Source organism: Pleurodeles waltl, chromosome 12 (genome assembly GCF_031143425.1).
Source record: "Pleurodeles waltl isolate 20211129_DDA chromosome 12, aPleWal1.hap1.20221129, whole genome shotgun sequence".
Classification (NCBI taxonomy): domain Eukaryota; kingdom Metazoa; phylum Chordata; class Amphibia; order Caudata; family Salamandridae; genus Pleurodeles; species Pleurodeles waltl.
This window is the reverse complement of record NC_090451.1, coordinates 125,687,321-125,704,536: the sequence shown is the minus strand read 5'-3', so window position 1 is coordinate 125,704,536 and position 17,216 is coordinate 125,687,321. Positions and strand designations below refer to the sequence as shown.

The 17,216-nt window shown below is 43.0% G+C and overlaps 4 non-coding genes across 4 annotated transcripts; all 4 read right to left on the bottom strand.

Annotated features, from left to right (window-relative positions):
* Positions 1-2,288: 2,288 nt before the first annotated feature.
* Positions 2,289-2,370, bottom strand: TRNAL-UAG (transfer RNA leucine (anticodon UAG)). The gene has a single exon. It is a non-coding gene; the product is annotated as a tRNA-Leu (tRNA).
* Positions 2,371-6,490: 4,120 nt separating this feature from the next.
* TRNAL-UAG (transfer RNA leucine (anticodon UAG)) lies at positions 6,491-6,572 on the bottom strand. Its single transcript has one exon. It is a non-coding gene; the product is annotated as a tRNA-Leu (tRNA).
* Positions 6,573-10,718: 4,146 nt separating this feature from the next.
* TRNAL-UAG (transfer RNA leucine (anticodon UAG)) lies at positions 10,719-10,800 on the bottom strand. Its single transcript has one exon. It is a non-coding gene; the product is annotated as a tRNA-Leu (tRNA).
* Positions 10,801-14,946: 4,146 nt separating this feature from the next.
* Positions 14,947-15,028, bottom strand: TRNAL-UAG (transfer RNA leucine (anticodon UAG)). The gene has a single exon. It is a non-coding gene; the product is annotated as a tRNA-Leu (tRNA).
* Between the last annotated feature and the right edge of the window lie 2,188 nt (positions 15,029-17,216).

Here is a 17,216-nt window from a genome sequence, read left to right as displayed (position 1 = left end):
TCACTCCAATTTGCCCCACTCTAATAAAAAACAATCTGCACCACTCCAAAACAATCTGTCCTACTCCGATCCAAAACAATCTGACCCACTCCAATCTGCCCGACTCCACTTCAAAACAATCTCCCCTACTCCGATTCAAAACAATCTACCCCACTGCAATCTTCTGCACTCCAATCCAAAACAAACTACCACACTGCAATCCAAAACAATCTGCCATACTGCAATCGAAAACAATCTGTCCCACCCCAGGCAGTGGTGGCTGGTGCACTTTGAAAGGAGGGGGTGGGAGGGAACAATAGTTCATCTGAAGCTAAGTGAAGAAATTGGAATAAAATAGTGCATTTTAACCCCTTCGCTGCCAGGCCTTTTCCCCCTCAGGTGCCAGGCATTTTTTTGGCTATTTGGGGCAGGACGCTCTTAGGCCATCATACATTTTTGTCCACATAAGCTACCCACGCCAAATTTGTGTCCTTTTTTTGCAACATCCTAGGGATTCTAGAGGTACCCAGACTTTGTGGGTTCCCCTGAAGGAGACCAAGAAATTAGCCAAAATACAGTAGAAATGTATTTTTAAAAAAATAAATGGAAAAAAGGGCTGGAGAAGAAGGCTTGTGGTTTTTGTCCCTGAAATTGGCATCCACAAAGGGTTTGCAGTGCTAAAATCACCAGCTTCCCAGCTTTCAGGGACAGGCAGACTTGAATCAGAAAACCCAATTTTTCAACTCAATTTTGGCATTTTACTGGGACATACCCCATTTTTACGATTTTGTGTGCTTTTAGCCTCCTTCCAGTCAGTGACAGAAATGGGTGTGAAACCAATGCTGGATCCCAGTAACCTAAACATTTGTGAAAAGAAGACAACATTCTGAATTCAGCAATGGGTAACTTGTGTAGATCTTACAAGGGTTTCCTACAGAAAATAACAACTGAACTAAAAAAAAAAATTGAAATTGAGGTGAAAAAAACAGCCATTTTTCTCTACGTTTTACTCTGTAACTTTTTTCTGCAATGTCAGAATTTTGAAAGCAATATACCGTCACGTCTGCTGGACTCTTCTGGTTGCGGGGATATATTGGGCTTGTAGGTTCATCAAGAACCCTAGGTATCCAGAGAAAATAAATGAGCTGCACCTTGCAGTGGGTTTTCTTTCTATACCGGGTATACAGCAATTAATTTGCCGAAGTATAAAGAGTGAAAAATAGGTATCAAGAAAACCTTTCTATTTCCAAAATGGGCACAAGATAAGGTGTTGAGGAGCAGTGGTTATTTGCACATCTCTGAATTCTGGGGTGCCCACACTAGCATGCGAATTAAAGGGCATTTCTCATGTAGACGTCTTTTTTACACACTGTCTTATATTTGGAAGGAAAAAATGTAGATAAAGACAAGGGGCAGTAACACTTGTTTTGCTATTCTATGTTTCCTCAAGTCTCCCGATAAAAATGGTACCGCACTTGTGTGGGTAGGCCTAGCGCCCGCGACAGGAAGTGCCCCAAAACACAACGTGGACACATACAATTTTCCCAAGGAAAACCAAAACCTAGGTAAAAGACATTGTCATTTGCAACGCCAATAGCTCTAACTCTCCCAAATGTGAGACCTTTCGCATTGCAAATGCTTGTTTTTTTGTGCAGACAAGTATTCGTGGAGCCTGCTTTGGTTCTTAAGACCTCAGACCTAAAGCAAAGCTTAGACAGAAACATAGCAATGTGCCCTTTGCACACAGTTAGAGATACAACTAAATGGAGTTATATATAGGTGTGCACGGCCATTGTGCACAATTCTGTTGTGATATAAAGTTTCGGTATGGGTTAATGAGAGCTCGTAGTTATGGCCGAGTGGCTAAGGTGATGAGCTTGAATTTCATTGGGGGTTCCTTACGCAGGTTCGAATCCTGCCGAGTACGTCACTTGTTTATTTTAAACCTGATATTTAAAATAACTGTGAAGAACACTTTTACCAACTTTATTTGGGAAGATAGATAATTTGCTTTAAATCTTTATTTAACAGAGGTTCGATTTTATTTTGCAGACAGAAGAGCGGGGTGACCGCGTGGGGAGAACAAATTATTTGTTAAACCTTCCATTTGAAGGTGATCTAAGCAGAATGAAGGAAAACAACAGCAGCGCCCATCAGCCGATTTCTTGGGAGTCCACGGTTTAGGAGTTTACTTAGAAGGAGACTGTAAAAGAGTTTTAAAATTAGGGACCTATTGGTAGAGTCACTGTGCATGCAAATTGAAGGGGCAGGAGGGAGATGCGTCATTAAGATCTGTTAAAATCCATCTCTGGCAGCGGTGGGATTCGAACCCACGCCTCCAAAGAGACTGGAGCCTAAATCCAGCGCCTTAGACCGCTCAGCCACGCTACCTTCAGTTTTCTGTGTGTCTGTGCACTTCATGAGCACCGAAACCCGGCGTCTTGGCACTCAGTGTGGAAAGTCGAGTCGATAAACCGTTTAAAGGACATGATTACAATGTCGGGAGGGTGATGTGGTAATTGAAGGTTATCTCTCTTACTCAGTCACTGCACAAGTCTTCTCCCACCTGCTCGGACCTAGTGCAATCACCTTAAAAGACAACACTCTCCGAGCAATGACTTCCAACCAAGGTATAAGCACCTGCTCTACATAGGCAATGTGACTCCATCATTTTCTAATGAAACAAGTGTTCATACTGGTGGGCTCATTTCTTAGGGTGGGATCTAATGAATGAGCAGTTCATTCAAAAATAACCGAGGAGTTGCACGTATTCATGACATCAGCCCTATTGCCGCACCCAGTCTCCCCAACATACTGTTTAGCTTTCCAGTGACGTCATGTCTTGTGTGGCCTATTCACATTCCGCTGTTAATATTTTTTAGCCAACAGAATTCCACACTTCCCGGTCTTTGAGCTCACATTGAAAAGGCACAAGTCCCAAAATGCAACCGGGTGCTGTTTAAAACTCCAGCACTGGTGGGCGGTGCCCCAGGTGACATGGGGCCCACCTGGATGCTCTGACTGCCTTTCACGTGACAGTCACAGACACACACAGGACAGAGGTTCAAAAGCTATTCTGAAAGAAGTAAGCACAACAGGCCCACGTGAAACTAAACTTTTTAAATAGATGATTTTTGTTTCTATTGACCGGGTTCTCACTCGTTCTGCGCGCCAAGTCAAATGTAAATGAGCCTCGCAATAAAAATGCACAGAGGATGGTAAAATTCACTTCACTCTGCGCTCGTTGATGCTGAGAGCATGGTTGTCAGCCCGCACGCTTGTTATTTTGATGTGGAATTACTTGATTGCTTTGTGATAATTTTCATTACTCCGAATTGGAAGCTCCCCTACCCCAGTAATAACGTTTGAGGTATTACCTCCCTACCACACCAACAAGGCCACCGTCTGACCAAGTCCTTTGCCTCTCTTCAGAACTACCATAAGGCCCTCCATGCACTAGGAACTTTTTGCTTGACGACCATGTAGGCGTCCTTGGAATATTGATATTTAGAAGTAACAATGTTTGTTTATTTTAACTAACTGAACTTTTTAGGGTCTCGCTTGATAGACTCTGTAGTATTCAGTAAAGGGCTTGGAGCCCGCATGTCTCTCACCATTTTTTTATTTATGTGGCACTCTTCTTTACAGTTTCCTAATTCATCAAGGCATGTCTTGCATAATTTCCGTTCCTCTCTGTAGAGCAGCGACCAAGTGTTGATTGATTCAGCTTAATCAGTGCCTGACCGCTGCTCCCCACCTGATCAAGGTACTATTTTTTCCTTTTACCTTCTAGTGCCCTGCAAACAGAAGGCTTGTGACTGGCAAAAACATGACCAGCAGGTCAACCAAAACTGTTAAGTTTTAAATTTAAATCTAACTTTCTTTTATTTTGCCAAATCGTCTTTTCCCACGTTCCACGCATGTTTTCTTTTGTTTTTGTTCGTGGGCGCTCTTCTCAAAAGATGACGATTAGCTTGTTTAAGATATTGCAAAACAACAGTGTTTCTTTATTATGTGTAAATTCTGAAATTATGCTTTGACACATAATCCTGCGGTACACTTCAATCCACCCCACTCCAATCTGCCCCACTACAATCCACCCCCATCCAGACCACTTCACCCACACTAATCCACCTCACTCCAGTCCAAATCACTCACCCGAATCCAATCCACTCTAACTCATCCTACTCCAATCCTCTCCACCCACCCCAAGCAAATCTGTCTCACTCCAATGTGCCCCACTATAATAAAAAACAATCTGCACCACTCCAAAACAATCTGTCCCACTTCGATCCAAAACAATCTGCCCCACTCCAATCTGCCCGACTCCACTTCAAAACAATCTCCCCTACTCCGATTCAAAACAATCTACCCCACTGCAATCTTCTGCACTCCAATCCAAAACAAACTACCACACTGCAATCCAAAACAATCTGCCATACTGCAATCGAAAACAATCTGTCCCACCCCAGGCAGTGGTGGCTGGTGCACTTTGAAAGGAGGGGGTGGGAGGGAACAATAGTTCATCTGAAGTTAAGTGAAGAAATTGGAATAAAATAGTGCATTTTAACCCCTTCGCTGCCAGGCCTTTTCCCCCTCAGGTGCCAGGCATTTTTTTGGCTATTTGGGGCAGGACGCTCTTAGGCCATCATACATTTTTGTCCACATAAGCTACCCACGCCAAATTTGTGTCCTTTTTTTGCAACATCCTAGGGATTCTAGAGGTACCCAGACTTTGTGGGTTCCCCTGAAGGAGACCAAGAAATTAGCCAAAATACAGTAGAAATGTATTTTTAAAAAAATAAATGGAAAAAAGGGCTGGAGAAGAAGGCTTGTGGTTTTTGTCCTTGAAATTGGCATCCACAAAGGGTTTGCAGTGCTAAAATCACCAGCTTCCCAGCTTTCAGGGACAGGCAGACTTGAATCAGAAAACCCAATTTTTCAACTCAATTTTGGCATTTTACTGGGACATACCCCATTTTTACGATTTTGTGTGCTTTTAGCCTCCTTCCAGTCAGTGACAGAAATGGGTGTGAAACCAATGCTGGATCCCAGTAACCTAAACATTTGTGAAAAGAAGACAACATTCTGAATTCAGCAATGGGTAACTTGTGTAGATCTTACAAGGGTTTCCTACAGAAAATAACAACTGAACTAAAAAAAAAAATTGAAATTGAGGTGAAAAAAACAGCCATTTTTCTCTACGTTTTACTCTGTAACTTTTTTCTGCAATGTCAGAATTTTGAAAGCAATATACCGTCACGTCTGCTGGACTCTTCTGGTTGCGGGGATATATTGGGCTTGTAGGTTCATCAAGAACCCTAGGTATCCAGAGAAAATAAATGAGCTGCACCTTGCAGTGGGTTTTCTTTCTATACCGGGTATACAGCAATTAATTTGCCGAAGTATAAAGAGTGAAAAATAGGTATCAAGAAAACCTTTCTATTTCCAAAATGGGCACAAGATAAGGTGTTGAGGAGCAGTGGTTATTTGCACATCTCTGAATTCTGGGGTGCCCACACTAGCATGCGAATTAAAGGGCATTTCTCATGTAGACGTCTTTTTTACACACTGTCTTATATTTGGAAGGAAAAAATGTAGATAAAGACAAGGGGCAGTAACACTTGTTTTGCTATTCTACGTTTCCTCAAGTCTCCCGATAAAAATGGTACCGCACTTGTGTGGGTACGCCTAGCGCCCGCGACAGGAAGTGCCCCAAAACACAACGTGGACACATACAATTTTCCCAAGGAAAACCAAAACCTAGGTAAAAGACATTGTCATTTGCAACGCCAATAGCTCTAACTCTCCCAAATGTGAGACCTTTCGCATTGCAAATGCTTGTTTTTTTGTGCAGACAAGTATTCGTGGAGCCTGCTTTGGTTCTTAAGACCTCAGACCTAAAGCAAAGCTTAGACAGAAACATAGCAATGTGCCCTTTGCACACAGTTAGAGATACAACTAAATGGAGTTATATATAGGTGTGCACGGCCATTGTGCACAATTATGTTGTGATATAAAGTTTCGGTATGGGTTAATGAGAGCTCGTAGTTATGGCCGAGTGGCTAAGGTGATGAGCTTGAAATTCATTGGGGGTTCCTTGCGCAGGTTCGAATCCTGCCGAGTACGTCACTTGTTTATTTTAACCCTGATATTTAAAATAACTGTGAAGAACACATTTACCAACTTTATTTGGGAAGATAGATAATTTGCTTTAAATCTTTATTTAACAGAGGTTCGATTTTATTTTGCAGACAGAAGAGCGGGGTGACCGCGTGGGGAGAACAAATTATTTGTTAAACCTTCCATTTGAAGGTGATCTAAGCAGAATGAAGGAAAACAACAGCAGCGCCCATCAGCCGATTTCTTGGGAGTCCACGGTTTAGGAGTTTACTTAGAAGGAGACTGTAAAAGAGTTTTAAAATTAGGGACCTATTGGTAGAGTCACTGTGCATGCAAATTGAAGGGGCAGGAGGGAGATGCGTCATTAAGATCTGTTAAAATCCATGTCTGGCAGCGGTGGGATTCGAACCCACGCCTCCAAAGAGACTGGAGCCTAAATCCAGCGCCTTAGACCGCTCGGCCACGCTACCTTCAGTCTTCTATGTGTCTGTGCACTTCATGAGCACCGAAACCCTGCGTCCTGGCACTCAGTGTGGAAAGTCGAGTCGATAAACCGTTTAAAGGACATGATTACAATGTCGGGAGGGTGATGTGGTAATTGAAGGTTATCTCTCTTACTCAGTCACTGCACAAGTCTTCTCCCACCTGCTCGGACCTAGTGCAATCACCTTAAAAGACAACACTCTCCGAGCAATGACTTCCAACCAAGGTATAAGCACCTGCTCTACATAGGCAATGTGACTCCATCATTTTCTAATGAAACAAGTGTTCATACTGGTGGGCTCATTTCTTAGGGTGGGATCTAATGAATGAGCAGTTCATTCAAAAATAACCGAGGAGTTGCACGTATTCATGACATCAGCCCTATTGCCGCACCCAGTCTCCCCAACATACTGTTTAGCTTTCCAGTGACGTCATGTCTTGTGTGGCCTATTCACATTCCGCTGTTAATATTTTTTAGCCAACAGAATTCCACACTTCCCGGTCTTTGAGCTCACATTGAAAAGGCACAAGTCCCAAAATGCAACCGGGTGCTGTTTAAAACTCCAGCACTGGCGGGCGGTGCCCCAGGTGACATGGGGCCCACCTGGATGCTCTGACTGCCTTTCACGTGACAGTCACAGACACACACAGGACAGAGGTTCAAAAGCTATTCTGAAAGAAGTAAGCACAACAGGCCCACGTGAAACTAAACTTTTTAAATAGATGATTTTTGTTTCTATTGACCGGGTTCTCACTCGTTCTGCGCGCCAAGTCAAATGTAAATGAGCCTCGCAATAAAAATGCACAGAGGATGGTAAAATTCACTTCACTCTGCGCTCGTTGATGCTGAGAGCATGGTTGTCAGCCCGCACGCTTGTTATTTTGATGTGGAATTACTTGATTGCTTTGTGATAATTTTCATTACTCCGAATTGGAAGCTCCCCTACCCCAGTAATAACGTTTGAGGTATTACCTCCCTACCACACCAACAAGGCCACCCTCTGACCAAGTCCTTTGCCTCTCTTCAGAACTACCATAAGGCCCTCCATGCACTAGGAACTTTTTGCTTGACGACCATGTAGGCGTCCTTGGAATATTGATATTTAGAAGTAACAATGTTTGTTTATTTTAACTAACTGACCTTTTTAGGGTCTCGCTTGATAGACTCTGTAGTATTCAGTAAAGTGCTTGGAGACCGCATGTCTCTCACCATTTTTTTTATTTATGTGGCACTCTTCTTTACAGTTTCTTAATTCATCAAGGCATGTCTTGCATCATTTCCGTTCCTCTCTGTAGAGCAGCGACCAAGCGTTGATTGATTCAGCTTAATCAGTGCCTGACCGCTGCTCCCCACCTGATCAAGGTACTATTTTTTCCTTTTACCTTCTAGTGCCCTGCAAACAGAAGGCTTGTGACTGGCAAAAACATGACCAGCAGGTCAACCAAAACTGTTAAGTTTTAAATTTAAATCTAACTTTCTTTTATTTTGCCAAATCGTCTTTTCCCACGTTCCACGCATGTTTTCTTTTGTTTTTGTTCGTGGGCGCTCTTCTCAAAAGATGACGATTAGCTTGTTTAAGATATTGCAAAACAACAGTGTTTCTTTATTATGTGTAAATTCTGAAATTATGCTTTGACACATAATCCTGCGGTACACTTCAATCCACCCCACTCCAATCTGCCCCACTACAATCCACCCCCATCCAGACCACTTCACCCACACTAATCCACCTCACTCCAGTCCAAATCACTCACCCGAATCCAATCCACTCTAACTCATCCCACTCCAACCCTCTCCAGCCACCCCTATCAAATCTGTCTCACTCCAATTTGCCCCCCTCTAATAAAAAACAATCTGCACCACTCCAAAACAATCTGTCCTACTCCGATCCAAAACAATCTGTCCTACTCCGATCCAAAACAATCTGACCCACTCCAATCTGCCCGACTCCACTTCAAAACAATCTCCCCTACTCCAATTCAAAACAATCTACCCCACTGCAATCTTCTGCACTCCAATCCAAAACAAACTACCACACTGCAATCCAAAACAATCTGCCATACTGCAATCGAAAACAATCTGTCCCACCCCAGGCAGTGGTGGCTGGTGCACTTTGAAAGGAGGGGGTGGGAGGGAACAATAGTTCATCTGAAGCTAAGTGAAGAAATTGGAATAAAATAGTGCATTTTAACCCCTTCGCTGCCAGGCCTTTTCCCCCTCAGGTGCCAGGCATTTTTTTGGCTATTTGGGGCAGGACGCGCTTAGGCCATCATACATTTTTGTCCACATAAGCTACCCACGCCAAATTTGTGTCCTTTTTTAGCAACATCCTAGGGATTCTAGAGGTACCCAGACTTTGTGGGTTCCCCTGAAGGAGACCAAGAAATTAGCCAAAATACAGTTGAAATGTATTTTTAAAAAAATAAATGGAAAAAAGGGCTGGAGAAGAAGGCTTGTGGTTTTTGTCCCTGAAATTGGCATCCACAAAGGGTTTGCAGTGCTAAAATCACCAGCTTCCCAGCTTTCAGGGACAGGCAGACTTGAATCAGAAAACCCAATTTTTCAACTCAATTTTGGCATTTTACTGGGACATACCCCATTTTTACGATTTTGTGTGCTTTTAGCCTCCTTCCAGTCAGTGACAGAAATGGGTGTGAAACCAATGCTGGAACCCAGTAACCTAAACATTTGTGAAAAGAAGACAACATTCTGAATTCAGCAATGGGTAACTTGTGTAGATCTTACAAGGGTTTCCTACAGAAAATAACAACTGAACTAAAAACAAATATTGAAATTGAGGTGAAAAAAACAGCCATTTTTCTCTACGTTTTACTCTGTAACTTTTTTCTGCAATGTCAGAATTTTGAAAGCAATATACCGTTACGTCTGCTGGACTCTTCTGGTTGCGGGGATATATTGGGCTTGTAGGTTCATCAAGAACCCTAGGTATCCAGAGAAAATAAATGAGCTGCACCTTGCAGTGGGTTTTCTTTCTATACCGGGTATACAGCAATTAATTTGCCGAAGTATAAAGAGTGAAAAATAGGTATCAAGAAAACCTTTCTATTTCCAAAATGGGCACAAGATAAGGTGTTGAGGAGCAGTGGTTATTTGCACATCTCTGAATTCTGGGGTGCCCACACTAGCATGCGAATTAAAGGGCATTTCTCATATAGACGTCTTTTTTACACACTGTCTTATATTTGGAAGGAAAAAATGTAGATAAAGACAAGGGGCAGTAACACTTGTTTTGCTATTCTATGTTTCCTCAAGTCTCCCGATAAAAATGGTACCGCACTTGTGTGGGTAGGCCTAGCGCCCGCGACAGGAAGTGCCCCAAAACACAACGTGGACACATACAATTTTCCCAAGGAAAACCAAAACCTAGGTAAAAGACATTGTCATTTGCAACGCCAATAGCTCTAACTCTCCCAAGTGTGAGACCTTTCGCATTGCAAATGCTTGTTTTTTTGTGCAGACAAGTATTCGTGGAGCCTGCTTTGGTTCTTAAGACCTCAGACCTAAAGCAAAGCTTAGACAGAAACATAGCAATGTGCCCTTTGCACACAGTTAGAGATACAACTAAATGGAGTTATATATAGGTGTGCACGGCCATTGTGCACAATTCTGTTGTGATATAAAGTTTCGGTATGGGTTAATGAGAGCTCGTAGTTATGGCCGAGTGGCTAAGGTGATAAGCTTGAAATTCATTGGGGGTTCATTGCGCAGGTTCGAATCCTGCCGAGTACGTCACTTGTTTATTTTAAACCTGATATTTAAAATAACTGTGAAGAACACATTTACCAACTTTATTTGGGAAGATAGATAATTTGCTTTAAATCTTTATTTAACAGAGGTTCGATTTTATTTTGCAGACAGAAGAGCGGGGTGACCGCGTGGGGAGAACAAATTATTTGTTAAACCTTCCATTTGAAGGTGATCTAAGCAGAATGAAGGAAAACAACAGCAGCGCCCATCAGCCGATTTCTTGGGAGTCCACGGTTTAGGAGTTTACTTAGAAGGAGACTGTAAAAGAGTTTTAAAATTAGGGACCTATTGGTAGAGTCACTGTGCATGCAAATTGAAGGGGCAGGAGGGAGATGCGTCATTAAGATCTGTTAAAATCCATCTCTGGCAGCGATGGGATTCGAACCCACGCCTCCAAAGAGACTGGAGCCTAAATCCAGCGCCTTAGACCGCTCGGCCACGCTACCTTCAGTTTTCTGTGTGTCTGTGCACTTCATGAGCACCGAAACCCTGCGTCTTGGCACTCAGTGTGGAAAGTCGAGTCGATAAACCGTTTAAAGGACATGATTACAATGTCGGGAGGGTGATGTGGTAATTGAAGGTTATCTCTCTTACTCAGTCACTGCACAAGTCTTCTCCCACCTGCTCGGACCTAGTGCAATCACCTTAAAAGACAACACTCTCCGAGCAATGACTTCCAACCAAGGTATAAGCACCTGCTCTACATAGGCAATGTGACTCCATCATTTTCTAATGAAACAAGTGTTCATACTGGTGGGCTCATTTCTTTGGGTGGGATCTAATGAATGAGCAGTTCATTCAAAAATAACCGAGGAGTTGCACGTATTCATGACATCAGCCCTATTGCCGCACCCAGTCTCCCCAACATACTGTTTAGCTTTCCAGTGACGTCATGTCTTGTGTGGCCTATTCACATTCCGCTGTTAATATTTTTTAGCCAACAGAATTCCACACTTCCCGGTCTTTGAGCTCACATTGAAAAGGCACAAGTCCCAAAATGCAACCGGGTGCTGTTTAAAACTCCAGCACTGGTGGGCGGTGCCCCAGGTGACATGGGGTCCACCTGGATGCTCTGACTGCCTTTCACGTGACAGTCACAGACACACACAGGACAGAGGTTCAAAAGCTATTCTGAAAGAAGTAAGCACAACAGGCCCACGTGAAACTAAACTTTTTAAATAGATGATTTTTCTTTCTATTGACCGGTTTCTCACTCCTTCTGCGCGCCAAGTCAAATGTAAATGAGCCTCGCAATAAAAATGCACAGAGGATGGTAAAATTCACTTCACTCTGCGCTCGTTGATGCTGAGAGCATGGTTGTCAGCCCGCACGCTTGTTATTTTGATGTGGAATTACTTGATTGCTTTGTGATAATTTTCATTACTCCGAATTGGAAGCTCCCCTACCCCAGTAATAACGTTTGAGGTATTGCTTCCCTACCACACCAACAAGGCCACCCTCTGACCAAGTCCTTTGCCTCTCTTCAGAACTACCATAAGGCCCTCCATGCACTAGGAACTTTTTGCTTGACGACCATGTAGGCGTCCTTGGAATATTGATATTTAGAAGTAACAATGTTTGTTTATTTTAACTAACTGACCTTTTTAGGGTCTCGCTTGATAGACTCTGTAGTATTCAGTAAAGTGCTTGGAGCCCGCATGTCTCTCACCATTTTTTTTATTTATGTGGCACTCTTCTTTACAGTTTCTTAATTCATCAAGGCATGTCTTGCATCATTTCCGTTCCTCTCTGTAGAGCAGCGACCAAGCGTTGATTGATTCAGCTTAATCAGTGCCTGACCGCTGCTCCCCACCTGATCAAGGTACTATTTTTTCCTTTTACCTTCTAGTGCCCTGCAAACAGAAGGCTTGTGACTGGCAAAAACATGACCAGCAGGTCAACCAAAACTGTTAAGTTTTAAATTTAAATCTAACTTTCTTTTATTTTGCCAAATCGTCTTTTCCCACGTTCCACGCATGTTTTCTTTTGTTTTTGTTCGTGGGCGCTCTTCTCAAAAGATGACGATTAGCTTGTTTAAGATATTGCAAAACAACAGTGTTTCTTTATTATGTGTAAATTCTGAAATTATGCTTTGACACATAATCCTGCGGTACACTTCAATCCACCCCACTCCAATCTGCCCCACTACAATCCACCCCCATCCAGACCACTTCACCCACACTAATCCACCTCACTCCAGTCCAAATCACTCACCCGAATCCAATCCACTCTAACTCATCCCACTCCAACCCTCTCCAGCCACCCCTATCAAATCTGTCTCACTCCAATTTGCCCCCCTCTAATAAAAAACAATCTGCACCACTCCAAAACAATCTGTCCTACTCCGATCCAAAACAATCTGTCCTACTCCGATCCAAAACAATCTGACCCACTCCAATCTGCCCGACTCCACTTCAAAACAATCTCCCCTACTCCAATTCAAAACAATCTACCCCACTGCAATCTTCTGCACTCCAATCCAAAACAAACTACCACACTGCAATCCAAAACAATCTGCCATACTGCAATCGAAAACAATCTGTCCCACCCCAGGCAGTGGTGGCTGGTGCACTTTGAAAGGAGGGGGTGGGAGGGAACAATAGTTCATCTGAAGCTAAGTGAAGAAATTGGAATAAAATAGTGCATTTTAACCCCTTCGCTGCCAGGCCTTTTCCCCCTCAGGTGCCAGGCATTTTTTTGGCTATTTGGGGCAGGACGCGCTTAGGCCATCATACATTTTTGTCCACATAAGCTACCCACGCCAAATTTGTGTCCTTTTTTAGCAACATCCTAGGGATTCTAGAGGTACCCAGACTTTGTGGGTTCCCCTGAAGGAGACCAAGAAATTAGCCAAAATACAGTAGAAATGTATTTTTAAAAAAATAAATGGAAAAAAGGGCTGGAGAAGAAGGCTTGTGGTTTTTGTCCCTGAAATTGGCATCCACAAAGGGTTTGCAGTGCTAAAATCACCAGCTTCCCAGCTTTCAGGGACAGGCAGACTTGAATCAGAAAACCCAATTTTTCAACTCAATTTTGGCATTTTACTGGGACATACCCCATTTTTACGATTTTGTGTGCTTTTAGCCTCCTTCCAGTCAGTGACAGAAATGGGTGTGAAACCAATGCTGGAACCCAGTAACCTAAACATTTGTGAAAAGAAGACAACATTCTGAATTCAGCAATGGGTAACTTGTGTAGATCTTACAAGGGTTTCCTACAGAAAATAACAACTGAACTAAAAACAAATATTGAAATTGAGGTGAAAAAAACAGCCATTTTTCTCTACGTTTTACTCTGTAACTTTTTTCTGCAATGTCAGAATTTTGAAAGCAATATACCGTTACGTCTGCTGGACTCTTCTGGTTGCGGGGATATATTGGGCTTGTAGGTTCATCAAGAACCCTAGGTATCCAGAGAAAATAAATGAGCTGCACCTTGCAGTGGGTTTTCTTTCTATACCGGGTATACAGCAATTAATTTGCCGAAGTATAAAGAGTGAAAAATAGGTATCAAGAAAACCTTTCTATTTCCAAAATGGGCACAAGATAAGGTGTTGAGGAGCAGTGGTTATTTGCACATCTCTGAATTCTGGGGTGCCCACACTAGCATGCGAATTAAAGGGCATTTCTCATATAGACGTCTTTTTTACACACTGTCTTATATTTGGAAGGAAAAAATGTAGATAAAGACAAGGGGCAGTAACACTTGTTTTGCTATTCTATGTTTCCTCAAGTCTCCCGATAAAAATGGTACCGCACTTGTGTGGGTAGGCCTAGCGCCCGCGACAGGAAGTGCCCCAAAACATAACGTGGACACATACAATTTTCCCAAGGAAAACCAAAACCTAGGTAAAAGACATTGTCATTTGCAACGCCAATAGCTCTAACTCTCCCAAGTGTGAGACCTTTCGCATTGCAAATGCTTGTTTTTTTGTGCAGACAAGTATTCGTGGAGCCTGCTTTGGTTCTTAAGACCTCAGACCTAAAGCAAAGCTTAGACAGAAACATAGCAATGTGCCCTTTGCACACAGTTAGAGATACAACTAAATGGAGTTATATATAGGTGTGCACGGCCATTGTGCACAGTTCTGTTGTGATATAAAGTTTCGGTATGGGTTAATGAGAGCTCGTAGTTATGGCCGAGTGGCTAAGGTGATGAGCTTGAAATTCATTGGGGGTTCATTGCGCAGGTTCGAATCCTGCCGAGTACGTCACTTGTTTATTTTAAACCTGATATTTAAAATAACTGTGAAGAACACATTTACCAACTTTATTTGGGAAGATAGATAATTTGCTTTAAATCTTTATTTAACAGAGGTTCGATTTTATTTTGCAGACAGAAGAGCGGGGTGACCGCGTGGGGAGAACAAATTATTTGTTAAACCTTCCATTTGAAGGTGATCTAAGCAGAATGAAGGAAAACAACAGCAGCGCCCATCAGCCGATTTCTTGGGAGTCCACGGTTTAGGAGTTTACTTAGAAGGAGACTGTAAAAGAGTTTTAAAATTAGGGACCTATTGGTAGAGTCACTGTGCATGCAAATTGAAGGGGCAGGAGGGAGATGCGTCATTAAGATCTGTTAAAATCCATCTCTGGCAGCGATGGGATTCGAACCCACGCCTCCAAAGAGACTGGAGCCTAAATCCAGCGCCTTAGACCGCTCGGCCACGCTACCTTCAGTTTTCTGTGTGTCTGTGCACTTCATGAGCACCGAAACCCTGCGTCTTGGCACTCAGTGTGGAAAGTCGAGTCGATAAACCGTTTAAAGGACATGATTACAATGTCGGGAGGGTGATGTGGTAATTGAAGGTTATCTCTCTTACTCAGTCACTGCACAAGTCTTCTCCCACCTGCTCGGACCTAGTGCAATCACCTTAAAAGACAACACTCTCCGAGCAATGACTTCCAACCAAGGTATAAGCACCTGCTCTACATAGGCAATGTGACTCCATCATTTTCTAATGAAACAAGTGTTCATACTGGTGGGCTCATTTCTTAGGGTGGGATCTAATGAATGAGCAGTTCATTCAAAAATAACCGAGGAGTTGCACGTATTCATGACATCAGCCCTATTGCCGCACCCAGTCTCCCCAACATACTGTTTAGCTTTCCAGTGACGTCATGTCTTGTGTGGCCTATTCACATTCCGCTGTTAATATTTTTTAGCCAACAGAATTCCACACTTCCCGGACTTTGAGCTCACATTGAAAAGGCACAAGTCCCAAAATGCAACCGGGTGCTGTTTAAAACTCCAGCACTGGTGGGCGGTGCCCCAGGTGACATGGGGCCCACCTGGATGCTCTGACTGCCTTTCACGTGACAGTCACAGACACACACAGGACAGAGGTTCAAAAGCTATTCTGAAAGAAGTAAGCACAACAGGCCCACGTGAAACTAAACTTTTTAAAAAGATGATTTTTCTTTCTATTGACCGGTTTCTCACTCCTTCTGCGCGCCAAGTCAAATGTAAATGAGCCTCGCAATAAAAATGCACAGAGGATGGTAAAATTCACTTCACTCTGCGCTCGTTGATGCTGAGAGCATGGTTGTCAGCCCGCACGCTTGTTATTTTGATGTGGAATTACTTGATTGCTTTGTGATAATTTTCATTACTCCGAATTGGAAGCTCCCCTACCCCAGTAATAACGTTTGAGGTATTGCCTCCCTACCACACCAACAAGGCCACCCTCTGACCAAGTCCTTTGCCTCTCTTCAGAACTACCATAAGGCCCTCCATGCACTAGGAACTTTATGCTTGACGACCATGTAGGCGTCCTTGGAATATTGATATTTAGAAGTAACAATGTTTGTTTATTTTAACTAACTGAACTTTTTAGGGTCTCGCTTGATAGACTCTGTAGTATTCAGTAAAGGGCTTGGAGCCCGCATGTCTCTCACCATTTTTTTATTTATGTGGCACTCTTCTTTACAGTTTCCTAATTCATCAAGGCATGTCTTGCATAATTTCCGTTACTCTCTGTAGAGCAGCGACCAAGTGTTGATTGATTCAGCTTAATCAGTGCCTGACCGCTGCTCCCCACCTGATCAAGGTACTATTTTTTCCTTTTACCTTCTAGTGCCCTGCAAACAGAAGGCTTGTGACTGGCAAAAACATGACCAGCAGGTCAACCAAAACTGTTAAGTTTTAAATTTAAATCTAACTTTCTTTTATTTTGCCAAATCGTCTTTTCCCACGTTCCACGCATGTTTTCTTTTGTTTTTGTTTGTGGGCGCTCTTCTCAAAAGATGACGATTAGCTTGTTTAAAATATTGCAAAACAACAGTGTTTCTTTATTATGTGTAAATTCTGAAATTATGCTTTGACATATAATCCTGCGGTACACTTCAATCCACCCCACTCCAATCTGCCCCACTACAATCCACCCCCATCCAGACCACTTCACCCACACTAATCCACCTCACTCCAGTCCAAATCACTCACCCGAATCCAATCCACTCTAACTCATCCTACTCCAATCCTCTCCACCCACCCCAAGCAAATCTGTCTCACTCCAATGTGCCCCACTATAATAAAAAACAATCTGCACCACTCCAAAACAATCTGTCCCACTTCGATCCAAAACAATCTGCCCCACTCCAATCTGCCCGACTCCACTTCAAAACAATCTCCCCTACTCCGATTCAAAACAATCTACCCCACTGCAATCTTCTGCACTCCAATCCAAAACAAACTACCACACTGCAATCCAAAACAATCTGCCATACTGCAATCGAAAACAATCTGTCCCACCCCAGGCAGTGGTGGCTGGTGCACTTTGAAAGGAGGGGGTGGGAGGGAACAATAGTTCATCTGAAGTTAAGTGAAGAAATTGGAATAAAATAGTGCATTTTAACCCCTTCGC